The sequence below is a fragment of the Eubalaena glacialis genome, chromosome 11 (assembly GCF_028564815.1).
Source record: "Eubalaena glacialis isolate mEubGla1 chromosome 11, mEubGla1.1.hap2.+ XY, whole genome shotgun sequence".
NCBI lineage: Eukaryota > Metazoa > Chordata > Mammalia > Artiodactyla > Balaenidae > Eubalaena > Eubalaena glacialis.
In genome coordinates this window covers 72,447,741-72,461,405 of record NC_083726.1, presented here as the reverse complement: position 1 = coordinate 72,461,405, position 13,665 = coordinate 72,447,741, and the positions used below count along the sequence as shown (strand labels likewise).

Sequence of the window (13,665 nt, the reverse complement as noted above, 5' to 3'; positions counted from 1 at the left end):
AGACAACAAATAACAAGTGTTTGCAAGGATGTGGAGAAAAGGTAACCCTCATGCACTGTTGGTGGGAATGTAAATTGGTACAGTTGCTATGGAAAACAGTATAGAGTTTCCTCAAAAAATTAAAAATAAACTACCATATGAGGGGGAATTAGATGAAGGTAGTCAAAATGTACAAACTTCCAGTTATAAGATAAATGAGTACTAAGGATGTAATGTACAACATAATAAAGACAATTAACACTCACAATATTATAATGAAAACTGTTGAGAGTAAATCCGAAGAGTTCTCATCACAAGGAAAAAGTATATTTTTTTGCTATTTCTTTAATATTGTATCTATATGAGATGATGGATGTTCACTAGACTTATTGTGGTAGTTATTTCATGATGTAAGTCAGATCTTTATGCTGTACACCTTAAACTTATATAGTGCTGTATGTCAATTATACCTCAATAAAACTGGAAAAAAAAAAATCTTTCTTGCTCTAGTCCTGGAAATGGGCTTTAGAGCTAGAGTCTTAAGCTGGGACCACAAAGGGGGTTTTAGAAATCCAAGAACCTTATAATAGTTACACAAAATTTGTGTTTCATGGGTTTCTCTCTCTCTCTTGGTGTAGGAGTGGGGTTGTTGCAGGACTGTATCTGTGGTGTTGGCATGTTGGTGATCCCAGTTGCAGCAGAACATGTTTGCAGTGGCAGTGTAATGGCAGTGGGGGTAGTTCGAGGTCCATGTTCATGGTGTCCATGCAGGGTTGGTGGTGGTTGCTACAGGACCATGTGGGCAGTCAAGACCAGCTACGTAATTCACAGGGCCTAGTGCAAAGTGCAAATGTGGAGACCACTGTTCAAAAATGATTAAGCAATCCAAGGCAGTGACAATAGAGCATTAATCCAAGAGTGAGCCCTTCTGAACATGGCACCCTGTGCAACTGCTCAGCTTGCAGACCCAGGAGGCAGGCCCTATTAGCAGTGTCAACAAGGTGCAGATGATGGTTGCTATGGGTCCACGTTTGTAATGTCAACAAGTACTGATGCTTGTTGCTGCAGGACCAAGTTAGTGGGGTGTTTGTGTTTGACCATGCACAGCCTAGCTCCTCATGACACTGCCCGTCATGTTCAACTATTTCCAGGTGCCAGATCAGCTAGGAATCCTCACTCACCTATATTTGATAAATGCAGGTTTACTGGGTTTTGCTGTTAAAATTGCAGGAGGTGCTCAGCAGGTAGCTCCCCTTTCCTGTTTTTTTTTTTTAGATACATTAGTGTTTTGTTGCTGTTGTTGTCATTTTTTAATTTATTTGGTTGCACCAGGTCTTAGTTGCAGCAGGTGGGCTCCTAAGTTGAGGCTCACAGTCTCCTTAGTTGTGGCTCTCCGGCTCCTTAGTTGCAGCACATGGACTCCTTAGTTGCAGCAGGCAGGCTCCTTAGTTGTGGCATGTGAACTCTTAGTTGCAGCATGCATGTGGGATCTAGTTCCCTGATCAGGGATCAAACCTGGACTCCCTGCATTGGGAGCACAGGGTCCTATCCACTGTGCCACCAGGGAAGTCCCTCCCCTTTCTTGTTATACCTTCAGGAAGGCCGGTGGATGTTGGCCAGACACACCATGGCAATATTACCTGGGATTGACCAGGTCTTGTCCCAACGGGAGACTGGCCTTCTCATCCTGTGTGTGGGCTCCTTATGGAAGAGCTGGGAGCTGCTGAAGGAAGACTTCCTTTTGGCACTGACCCAAGGCAGAGATCCTGGCTCAGAACTGCTTCTCTACCTTCACCCTGATGAAGCTGTGACACTTCTCTTCACTGGGCGGGGCAGCCTAGGGTTCAGATACATCCAGCACCCCCTTCTCATGGACTACAGAGTTAATGCCATCACCTTCTGCTCTACAACTTCTAGTAGGGGTGCTTGGCCCTGGCTCCACCCTCCTCCAAGCCCAGTAGACACTGGGTCCTGGAAGGGAGGAGGCTTTTTCTCCTTTTCCTTAAACACATACACACACATACACACAAATAGAAGAAAATAAACACATTTTACCCACTTCCAAAAAAAAAAAAGGGGTGGCAGCAGTGGCTTCAACAGCACTAAATTCCAGAAATAGCAGTGCAAACTGCATCTTCTAGTGCTTCACAGAAGTATAGCAACAGATTCCAAACCAGACACTTCTGTAAGGGTGGGTTTGGACATTTCTTCCTGGTTGCCTAGTCTCATTCCCAATTCTACAGCTCTCCCAGAGGTTCTGTGAGCTACCAATGTCTTAAAAACATAAAGTCTCTTTTCTTTTTCAAAATCAGATTCATTTCTGTAGCTTATAACAGAGAACACCAACAGATATGTGACTTACGTGCGTTTACTGGGAAGCGGGCTATGGCTTTCATCAGATTCTCACAGAGGTTCTCTGCTTTAGAACCAAACCTAACAGAATTCCAGTGTCAACTCTGTCCCTTCCTTGCTTCATGTTCTACTTCCCTCTTATATAAAACAGGTTTAATAAAATCTACTTTGCAGTATTTTCTGAGGAATAAGCAATAATTCAAGGGGGAAGTATCTAGCATACATGTACTTCATCAAGGTTAATTCCCTTTCTCTAGACTCCTTTAAACTATAAATAAAACTTAAGTTTCATTTTAAGAAACTTTAAGAGAAAGGGGGTTGTAAGGTAGAGTTAAAAAACAAAGATCAGTGATAACACAAACGTACTTAATATTTGTTAAAAAAAAATCAGGTATTCTAAATTTATTAAAGATGTTTTGAAAATACAAATAAAATCTACAGAAAACTGAGATGAGATTAAAGTATTCTATAAACAATACAGGGAAAGATCAACAAAAAACTGGGCATAAGAATTAAATACCATTATAGTTCAAGATCGACACAAATGTTTCATTTCTGGGACTGATCGGTCAGGTGAAGTCCATATGCATAATATCACTGAATTTCAGAATGGCATTTGATAGAGTTTCATTATATTTGGTGATGACCTTGTTAAACATGAGATAAGACCTGTGCTGGAAGTGACCCCTTGTGGTGGGTTCATCACTGGTTGAATGACCAGAGTCTAAAACACAGATTATGGATTGAGGGAGCAGGGTTTAATGAGGCACATCATAGGGCAACTTCCTTGGTTGTATACACATGCTCCTGATTACTTTGGTGAGGCCAGTTGAATCAAGAAATACATAGTAAAAGCCTACTATATGCCGTGCATTGTACTAGGCACTGAATATACAATGGTGAAAAAATATATATTCCTGCATTCAGGATCTTACAGGTTAGTGAGGAAAAGAAGTCAAGGATATGACCGTTATAATATAGTTTGATAAATGCTAGGATTAACATAAATACAGAGTACTATAGGAGCTCAGACATGGGCCATCTCACCCAGTAATAAACAAAGTCCTAGAAAAAGTGATGTCTCAGTCAAGCCTTGAAGAATAAGAGTTAGCAGAGGAAAAAAGGAGAAGTATCACAAAACAGTATGTGCAACAAAACAGTATGTGCAACAAATCACAAAACAGTGTGTGCAACAGTATGTGCAAAGTATCACAAAACAGTGTGTGCAACAGAATGTCTCAGTTCACTCAAATTGAGATAAAGCATGACCTGTTCCAAGAACTATATTTCTGATTGTATGTATGGAGCAGGGTATATGATGGTGGGGGTGATGAGAGATGAGACTGGAGGTGACATAAAAGAGTGTTAGGGGATCATTAGATAATATAAGAAGAATCCATGAAGATTCTGGTAAGCCAAAAGGATAAGCTAAATACAACAAGAAATTTAAGAGGGATAAAGGCAAGTTTCAAAGTCTAACTACTCAAGGAGGGGTGGAAATGTTTAAGAGCATGAGAAAAAGGCACAGGGATTTTAGGTGACTACAAGATTAATATGATTTAAATGAGTGAGAAGGTAACCCATAGAAGAAACCTCTTCAAAATCCTAAAAGGAAGAAGTCAGAATCTGAATTTATGGTGTGATACTTGCCTCACCATAATTCAAATTTTGTGTCATTGTATTTGCCTTCAAATGTCTAAAGGGATTTTGACATGGAAGAAGGGTCAGACTTGTTCTCTGAGGCCTCAGAGGACAGACCTGGCATGAGGAAGTTATGTTACTGAACTCAGGTTCGGCTGCTCAACACTCAAAAGCAAACAATCGAGGGGCAAGTGTCGGTGGAAAGGAAAGTTGCTTTATTCATAAAAGCCAGCAATCTGGGGAGAAGGTGGACTCTTGGCCAAAGACCAACTCCAAAGATTCTGCTCAGCCATGGCAATTTTTTAAGGGACAAGGGGGAAACAATCTCAGTTAATCATTAAGGTAGGAGATTAGATTGTTTGTCACTTTTCCATTGTGTGCAGACCCGCTGACTTCTCCTGATCCCTTTGGATGCTGTCTTGCCCCCCTGGTCCACCTGCAACTGGCTGTTCTCTGGCCCATGTGGTCTGCCTGCAAATTTGCTATACCAGGGGTAGAGAGTCAGTCATTCTTTAACTACTTAATTCTTCATTCCTACTCCTTTTAATCCAGGAAAGGAGTCAACAGGTTAGGCAAGGCAGGAGTTAGGTTAAATGTTACCTAGTGATCTCATTTTTATGATTAAGGTCTGAGGAAAACAGAGACGAACAAACAGAAAAGAGGCAAAAAAGCCACTTACAAATCCCCACGTCAGACATCATTCCATTTCTATGAGACTAGGGGCAAAGGCCCATCTGCTGTAACTGCTTCATGCTGAGAGGGCGTCAAATTCTTAGAGTGAAAAATGTCGACATGGGTCTGTAGCATCTCTTTGCTGACAGTTTTAGTTGCCTACTTATATACATGGGCAGAGCAAGCTACAACTATTCTTACGCCAACAAAAATATAGGTTATTATGAGCAATAGTGTTAATCCCATTCTTGCATCAGACACTGAGTCTGTGACTCCATCGTCCTAATCATTAACTGCTTGAGCCTGCTCTTTTGTGATTCTGGGAGGCCTGGGAGACTTCAGCTTTTCTACAAATAAGAGGCAGGGGACATAAAGGGGCCTTTGTTCTTGGGGGTAGGGGGCGCTGCAGGGTTCTGCTCAGTTCCAGTTAGAGGAGAGCATGTGTTCACTCAAGAGAAGAAAAAGTTTCCGCCTAAGCCATCAAAACCAGAATGGGCTGACTGGTGCAGTGGGGGTAATTGTGTTGAAACGTGTTCAAGCAGAGGCTCGCCCATGATCATTTAGGTGGATGTCTCCAAAGACCTTCATCCAGGACTGACCAGGTGTAGAAGGAGCGGGGACGATAAAAAATGAAGAAGAGATGTCCCTGCCTTCAATCTAATATCGTGCTTGACATAAAGAGTTGTGTGGTAATTAGTAAGGCATGTTAAAATCATACTGTCACTCAAAACTGTCCTATTTTGGAAAGATTCTTTCCCCTAAATATTAGCTTTTACAACTCCTTGTGTATTTTTTTTAAAACTATATTGCCAAAATATTTGGTATTTCATTTTTTTGCAATTAAAATAGCATTGATTTACGACCTAACATAAGCAAACACACACTCTGACTCTAAAGACTGAAAAGCTGTTCTCTGTGCATGCCACCATGAGAACCCATCCAATAATCAAGGCTCCATGCTTCCTGTAAAATGGACTCAGACTTTGCCTCTAGCTGTACAATATAGAACCCTGTAGACAACATTTTTAAATTTGCCATTAAAAGTATAAGAACGTTTTCCAGACCCTACAGAAAACTACTCTTTCAGACAATGGGAGTCACTTTTTTCAAAGCACAAAACTGAAAAAGACACTATAAGTCAGAAACTTTATACTCAGAGAGCACATGTATTCATTTATTTCAAATTCCATCTGAGAATGAACCGCAGCAGCTGTGACCTACAATTTGCTACAGACTGATTTAGCCTAAAAAGACCCAAAATAGCCTTTCTACTCAGCATACACTATCTACTCATCTATTCTGAGAATCTAATCTTTGCTGCATACTTTCTCCAAGTATGGATATTCTTTGTGATATTCACTTGACTTTGATCACCAATTTGATAGTTTAGCCTCTACTGCAGAAAATGTTCTCCAGTTTAAATACCTCATCTTAAATCTATTACAGAAAACTGTAATAGATTAGTCAAAACAAGGCACTTTTATCTATTTTAGAATTTTTAGAGAATTTTAAGAATAAGACATGTTCAACTTGCTAATTTTCATGGGTTTTTTAGAAATAATAATAAACTGATTTTTATAATGGACTCAGTAAAAACAATAGTTTGCCAATCTTCTCCTTTATATCACGGACTAAGAAAAGTAGGGGAGGGAAGAAATAAAGCACAATGTTTTTTAATGTTTCTCTTGCATGAGGTAAGAACTCAAAATACCCTCCAAAATAAATGTTACCTACTTTTCAGAGATGGTACAAAAATTGGCACAATGTATAATCAATAGGGCCTAGAAGTTTTACTTTGTTATGCTGATTCTATGAAATTTCTTTAATTCTGTACAATATAAATCATCTAACAGTATTAAAATTAAATGTAATTTGAAATTAATGATGTGAAGAATTTATTTCAGTTATCATTTAATCAAACCACTTTCATAATTTAGCTAGTCACCTTGGCTTCCCAGAAACTAATGAAAGAAATAGCTTCCCAGTGGCAGGGGGGTTGGATTTTGGCATCTGATCTTTTATTACAAATCAATCCCTGACTACCTCTATAAACTTGGACAAGTCACTTCACTTCCTTGGTCGCAGGTCCTTATCTGAAAATAGGTACATATTACCTATGTGCCTATCACCATTGCTGTCACTGGCTATGGATTGGAGGTTCCAGTGAATCAAATAGGGTTTGATTAATTTGCTAGAGTGGCTAGCAGAACTCAGAGAAACATTTTACTTGCTATATTAGCAGCTTATTATAAAAAGGTATAACTCAGGAACAGCCAAATAGGAGATGCATAGGGAAAAGTATGGGGAAAGGGCCCAGAGCTTCCATGCCCTTTCCAGGCACGCCACTCTTTCTGAATCTCCACGAGTTCACCAACCTGTCCTTTTGGGTTTTTATGGAGGCCCATTACATAGGAATGTTTGACTAAATCATTGGCCATTGGTGATGAATTCAACCTCCAGACTCTCTACCGTCCCAGGGGGTCAGATTGTAGGACTGAAAGTTCCAACCCTCTAATCACCTGGCTTATTCTCCTGGCAACCAGCCCCCCCAATTAGGTGGGGTCCAAATGTCACCTAATTAACATAACAAGAGACACCTTAATAGCTCTCATCACTTAGGAAATTCCAAGAGTTTTAGGAGCTCAACTGGATGAAGACCAAATATGTATTTCTTGTTACAAGTCAATATCATAGCACTATGCAGGATATACGCAAGGGGTGGACACAGAGAATAACAGATAGGGTCTTATTTATACGATATGATCAGAATTACAGTAAAGATGACAAGAAAATGGGATCACAAATATAAAACTCTTGGCACATAAAAGGCATTCAACAAATATTATTACATTGCTTCAGAACAAGATATGGAAAAAATTCTGAAATACAAGTAGGTAGGATTTGAAATTTAAAGGAAGAGCAGGCTAGATATTTTCAAATTCTTTTCTATAAGATACTTAGAAAAACTGGATCAAATATAATAGTCATTCTTTCCAATGCATAGCTGAATTCATTAAAAAAAAAAAAAAGGTATGGAAAATTCCCAAGGGCCAAGTCTAAAAAGCAAGTTGTAACCCATAGTTGTAGGTTGACACTGAAAGTGCAGTTGGCTTTAAAGCAGTTGACAGTTCCCATTTTCTAAATGCTTGGGTTTTAAGGGCAACCTCGAGACAGGAAACAAGACCTTGAACTTGCAAAAGATAGGGATTTGGAGTTGAAGTCTCAGTGCTCACCCTCACTGAAAAAGAAGGCTAGAAAAAGGCTGTCTGCCTATCAGCAAAGAGGAAACACAAAGAGATTTGTCTGTCTTGGCACAGACTTTGGGTGTTTAAAAATAAAAATATCCTCTGAGATTCATAACTACAGGTTATGAATCTGCATTTGGGATTAAAATTCAGCCTCTAATTGGTTTGGGAAACCCCAAAACAGTAAATTAACGTATAAAGTTCAGGCAAACGTGATAATCACAATCCAAAATTACAAAACACACCAGCCATGAGGAAAAATTAGCTGAGATAAGAGATTAGGCCCTCAAGAACTTCAGCTATTGGAAATATCAGATAGAGAATATAAAATTAGAATGCACAAAAGAAGCATATAGTGACCCCAAAGTAAAAATCTGGAAAAGATTACACTGGTGATGGGGTAGAATACACACAAAAACTTAATTAGAAATACAAAGTAAGCTGAAAAATTATAGGGGGAATGAGTGACTGTAAAATATAATGAAATTGTCTGGAGGGTGTCTGAAATTTAGGCAGAGTCCCAAACTGTCTCTAATAAAATAAAATTCATATATCACAAATTTTTTTAAGTTTCAGGACTGAAAAATAAACTGTTGAAATAGTCTCTTCTTCAGTGAAACAAAGATTCCTGTGAATATAATATAATGTAATATAATAGGATGCCTGAGGACATCTTAGGCTTTCATTAGAACTACCTTATTTAGAAATAAAACAGCTATTCATTTTACAATTTTGATCAGGGATAATTTTGACCAAGAACCGCTATTAGAAAAGGAGCTTCACAAAATTGGTATCTTGTTATGTAAGCCCAGGGTTGATCAGGAGTGTTCGAAAGAACAGATGTAAAAAATGCGGGTATGTACAAATCAGGACACTGCCCTTTTGCTCCCCACTTTGTATATGCTGAGAAAGTAGTCTTGCATATCTGCCCCCAGGCTGGCATGAGCAGAGGAAGGGGAACAGGGAAGAAGCAAGGCAGAGAAAGCACAAGTGGAGTCAGCACTTGGGCTACATCATATGAATAACATGACTTTTCTGTGTGGCTGTGTGAAAGTGCTTGGGCTGGAATCATCCAACCAGAACAGCACCCAAGGGAGCCATTTGCCAGGAAAGTGGTGTGGCAGTAAGAGGAGGTCAAGGGAAGAGGCTGATCTGGAACCAGAGATCCCACAAGAGGGGACTTTGCAGTGGGGACCCCGTCAGAAAGCTGGCACCTGCACTCTGCAAGGAGTTATCATCTGCCATCAGCATTACCAGAAAAGCAACAAGGAGCAGATTGTAGTCACCCAAAGAAGACAAGGGGTGCTTTCCTTCCCTGCCATCCCTTCCCCAAGCTCTAGAAAGAAGACAGAGGAAGAGTAACAAGTCTGACCAGCACTGGGGGAGAGTTTTGGATCAGACATGAAATTGAAGTTTTTAACTGGACTAGATTATTTTAATAACAGAAACTGACCAGAAAGGTATAGGATTTGCCCAAGGTGTTGTTAGGAGGTTGAAAAGTAGTATTTGGCATAGAATTATTAAAGGCGGCTTGTACTCCAATGTTTCCCCTGTATTGTAGTTAAAATTGTGTAAAAAGCAGAGAACGATAGGTTACTCAGTTTCCAATCCCTCCGTTAAATAGTAGACCTGCATTAGAAACGCCAATTTTTCTTGTGGAATGAAGTTTACAATCTATCTAGAGGGATGCGGTTCTCAGACTTAAGCGTTAAGGCAAAACACTTTACATAGGGACAAAGGGTTAAATGCTGAGTGCGTAGAACAGACTATGATTTGAGAGAACAATACTGTGAGCCACCCAGTCAGTTTCACGGACAATATAGGACCTAAGCTGTGCCCCGGCGAGATGGATATAATTTGCATTGATAAAGGGATGTTGGGAGGATTTTGCAAGAGGAAGAGGTAGCATGAGCCAAGGTGCAGAGGTGGCAATCCAGGCATCATGCTCTTCCTGGCTGCAATGGGATTTGTGTGAGGGAACAATGGGACAGAAATTTACAGAAAGAGTTCAAGGTCAGATTTCAGCAGCCAGGACATATCAGCCAAAGGAATTTGCATCTGATTGGATAAATAAGAAGAAACCATTAGTTTTGCACAAAGGCTTTTGAGATGATTTTCAAAGGAAGACAGAGAAAGAAGCATTTAGAAAAGGAAAGAAAACATTTATTTTCTAAGAGGGCAAGAGAGTCAGATTTCAGAAGAATTGGCTGGCCAAAGTATTTAAATTTAAAAGTTGCAAAATTGCCCAGGTTACCAAGTTTACATTAGTCTGTCCATGTAGGAAAAACAGTAGCTTTCTCACATGATTATCATATTCAAAAACTCACGATGTGTCTTCAGACACCAACATGGCAAATATCAAGTATAAAATGGTTTACAGGAAATATTCAAGGTTTTGCTATGCAGGGGCCAAACCCAGTCAAGGTGACCTCATTATTTTTGGTTTATGTCAGAGCATTACATGTTTTCTCTGACTGTCATATATGAAGTGCTTAATCATGTTGGAAGCAGGGTAAAATGTCACTTTTTGCTTCTACAGGATCAAAGTGGAATTTGAAGCCAATAAACTTGACACTGGTGTTCAGTGGGGTTGTTGAGATGAGCAGAAGTCTCTGTAGGTCTGAGCCGCTGTGTTTTCCAGCTTCACCACGAAGAAATTGAGGCAGAGGTGTCAACTGACGGCTCAATAACATATTCCATGACGAAGCTGGGCTGCGGTATGCAACTGACAGCATGGCTTTCCGTTCCACTTCTCCAGCCCTTCTGATTAGCCTGCTGAACCATTTTACTTCTCTTTCAATAATAACTACCAGCGACTTAATTCAAGTGTGGGTGTTTTGGAGTTGCTATCAACAAGACAGATGATACAAGCCTCACCAGCAGTGCCCATAATTCAGTTATTCTTCATTAGGCAATGCTAATCTGAGGAAGAACCATCCTACAAGATCCTTGATGCCTCCCTGGATATATCAGCCTTATTGTCAGAGCATCTGCCTCCTTTATTGCTAGTTCCAAAACGTATGATTTACTTCTTATTTTATTATATTGTGGGGTTTTCCCCCTTGAACCTGGAATGTGCAGTTGGTGTCCTGTTATTACATTTTCATCCGGCCACAGAAGGAGCAATGTGAGGTTACAAATATGCCTCGGTGGTGTCATACCGATTCAGACATTAAGACACTCCCATTATTTCCGCTACCTGGTTCCATCTGCTTCTGTGTTGATGGAAGGAAGCTCTTTCTAAAGTCTTGACTGTATTGGTTTGGTCTTTGCTACACAATGGACTTTCTGTTGTTCAATAATTATTAAGTATAAAAAATACGATGCTTCTCTATAATATGCTTTATAAAGCAGAGAATTTTTTCCATACATGTCATTCAAAGATGCAAATTCAGACCTTCTCATGTCTTCATTTGTGTCACAAACTGATTTTTTTTAACAGAATGTCGACTTGGATTTTTCTGTTATCCTGATATTGCTGTTAATTTAGTCACTCTTTGTACTGATCTGACATACACAGGAGGACCAAGTGCCAAAATAGATGTACAGCTCCACTCCTTTGAGATTACAATTGTGTCTGTGAGCACATTTATAGAACTGCATTAGGGCAGTGGGAGTTGGTGATGGGGGTAGGAGGGGAAGAAAGGATAAATTATAGATGTTTTGGACTTGGGTGTGAAAAGGGACTCTCAAAATGCTCTGAATAAAATTACATCTTTGTTGATATTTTTCCTTATATAAAATGTTTTTACTGTTCTTTGAAATTATGATAAACATGGTTACATCACAAGTAATATCTGAACAGGACTGAGAATACTTCAAAGATGTTTTGCTCATCAACTGACATCTTAAGAAATTCATTTAAAAAAATTAAATTGTACATTAATACAATGTAAATTAAAATACAAATAGAACTTCCCCTTTAAAAGTAATTTTTGAGAGCAAAGCTTGTCCTTGGAATTTTTGTCTTTTCCCCACTGGTGGCAGTCTTCCCCTCTGCTGGTTTGATGGCATTTTATTGAGAAGCATCGTGTTGTCAATAAATAGGGTGGTAACCCTGAGGTAGGAGGGACCCTCTGCCCAAACTGGATTCTGGAATGAGAAGTGTGTCAATCACTACAGCCTTTATGGTGTGTGTGGTATAATACATATGCCATACAATTTAACATCTTAACCATGTTTAAGTGTTCAGTTCAGTAGCGCCAGGTACATTCACATTGCTGTGCAGCCCATCACCAGAACTCTTCTCATCTTTCAAATCTGAAACTCTCTACCCTTTAAACAACAACTCTCCACTCCCTCTTCCCCCAGCCCCTGGCATTTATGCACTTTTAAGAAACCCCTGTTTCATTTCCTTTCAATGCTGTCTGTCTGATCGTCCCCACCGGATTTCTGCTTCTGGGAATGAAAGGCATCGGCTTCGTCATCTTCGTTCTCTGCCCACGTAGCCCTCTTAGCTTCGTCACACCCATCTCCATGCTTCTCGCCATCCCTCTCCTCCTCCTCTTCAGATTACTAATCCTACTCAGTGCTCCGTTTCCTCCTTAGCATCCATATTGGCAGGTAGAGCTCTTCCTTCTCCCCAAATTTCTATTCTTTTAGATTGACTGTGAGTCAGCATTTTTTAAAATTAATTAATTAATTTATTTTTATTTTTGGCTGTGCTGGGTCTTCGTTTCTTTGCGAGGGCTTTCTCTAGTTGCGGCAAGTGGGGGCCACTCCTCATCGCGGTGCGCGGGCCTCTCACTATCGCGGCCTCTCTTGTTGCGGAGCACAGGCTCCAGACGCGCAGGCTCAGTAGCTGTGGCTCACGGGCCCAGTTGCTCCGCGGCATGTGGGATCTTCCCAGACCAGGGCTCGAACCCGTGTCCCCTGCATTGGCAGGTGGATTCTCAACCACTGCGCCACCAGGGAAGCCCCAACATTTTAAACACAAGTCTAAAACTTTCCTGAAGGCTGTGTTAGCTGCAGTAGCAGGAGTAGCAGCGGTGCAGGCAGCTGTAGCAAAGCGAAAAAGAGGCTGAGGGGACAACCTGAAGACGGCGGCTTAGAGCACCCAGGCCAGACTTCATTCATGGAAACTACAACTTCCTCGGCCATCCTCCCGTTAATAGCCTTCCACCTTCCTTTTTCAACCACAGCTCTGTACTTCCACCCTCTTCAAGCCGCAGATGCTCCACCTTCTAGCCCAATGTTTACAAACAGCCCTGCATAGAAGAAGTATTCTGAGGGTTAGGAGGTGGGGGAACGGCTTCTGTGAGTACAAACTTAGGAAATGCTGCATACTCTTCCCCTCTTGGAAATTCCCAATGTTAATTTGCATAATAAAAGCTCCGACCAGTCTTACAATGAAGAAATCAATGGAATTTTATAATTTTGTCTAAAATAGCCCTTTCCAAATTACTTGACTATGTACCTTATAACATGATGGTTAAGAACACAGGTTTGTGGATTCATGAAGCTCTAGATTCCAGGACCAACTTTGCACTTACAAACTACACCAAGTTACTTACCCTCTCTGGGCCTTGGTTTTCACATCAGTGCAACAGGTTAAATAACATCCACCTTTTCAAGGAAAGAAGGAAGGAAGGAAGGAGGGAGGGGAATCCTATAAACTCAACTCTATGATGACATGGATTCAAAAGTATAGATTTAACCTAAATATAATAGTAATAGCAAAAAGAACTAAGTCAAGATCAAAAAAAACTACAAGAAGCTGACAAAATATTCCAGGTTCAAAGAGGCTAAAGAAACAAGACAATTTAACACAATATAT

The 13,665-nt window shown here is 40.2% G+C and overlaps 1 pseudogene; it reads left to right on the top strand.

The window, feature by feature from the left end:
* Positions 1-1,112: 1,112 nt before the first annotated feature.
* Positions 1,113-13,104, top strand: LOC133101708 (N-acetyl-D-glucosamine kinase-like; annotated as a pseudogene).
* Positions 13,105-13,665: the final 561 nt, after the last annotated feature.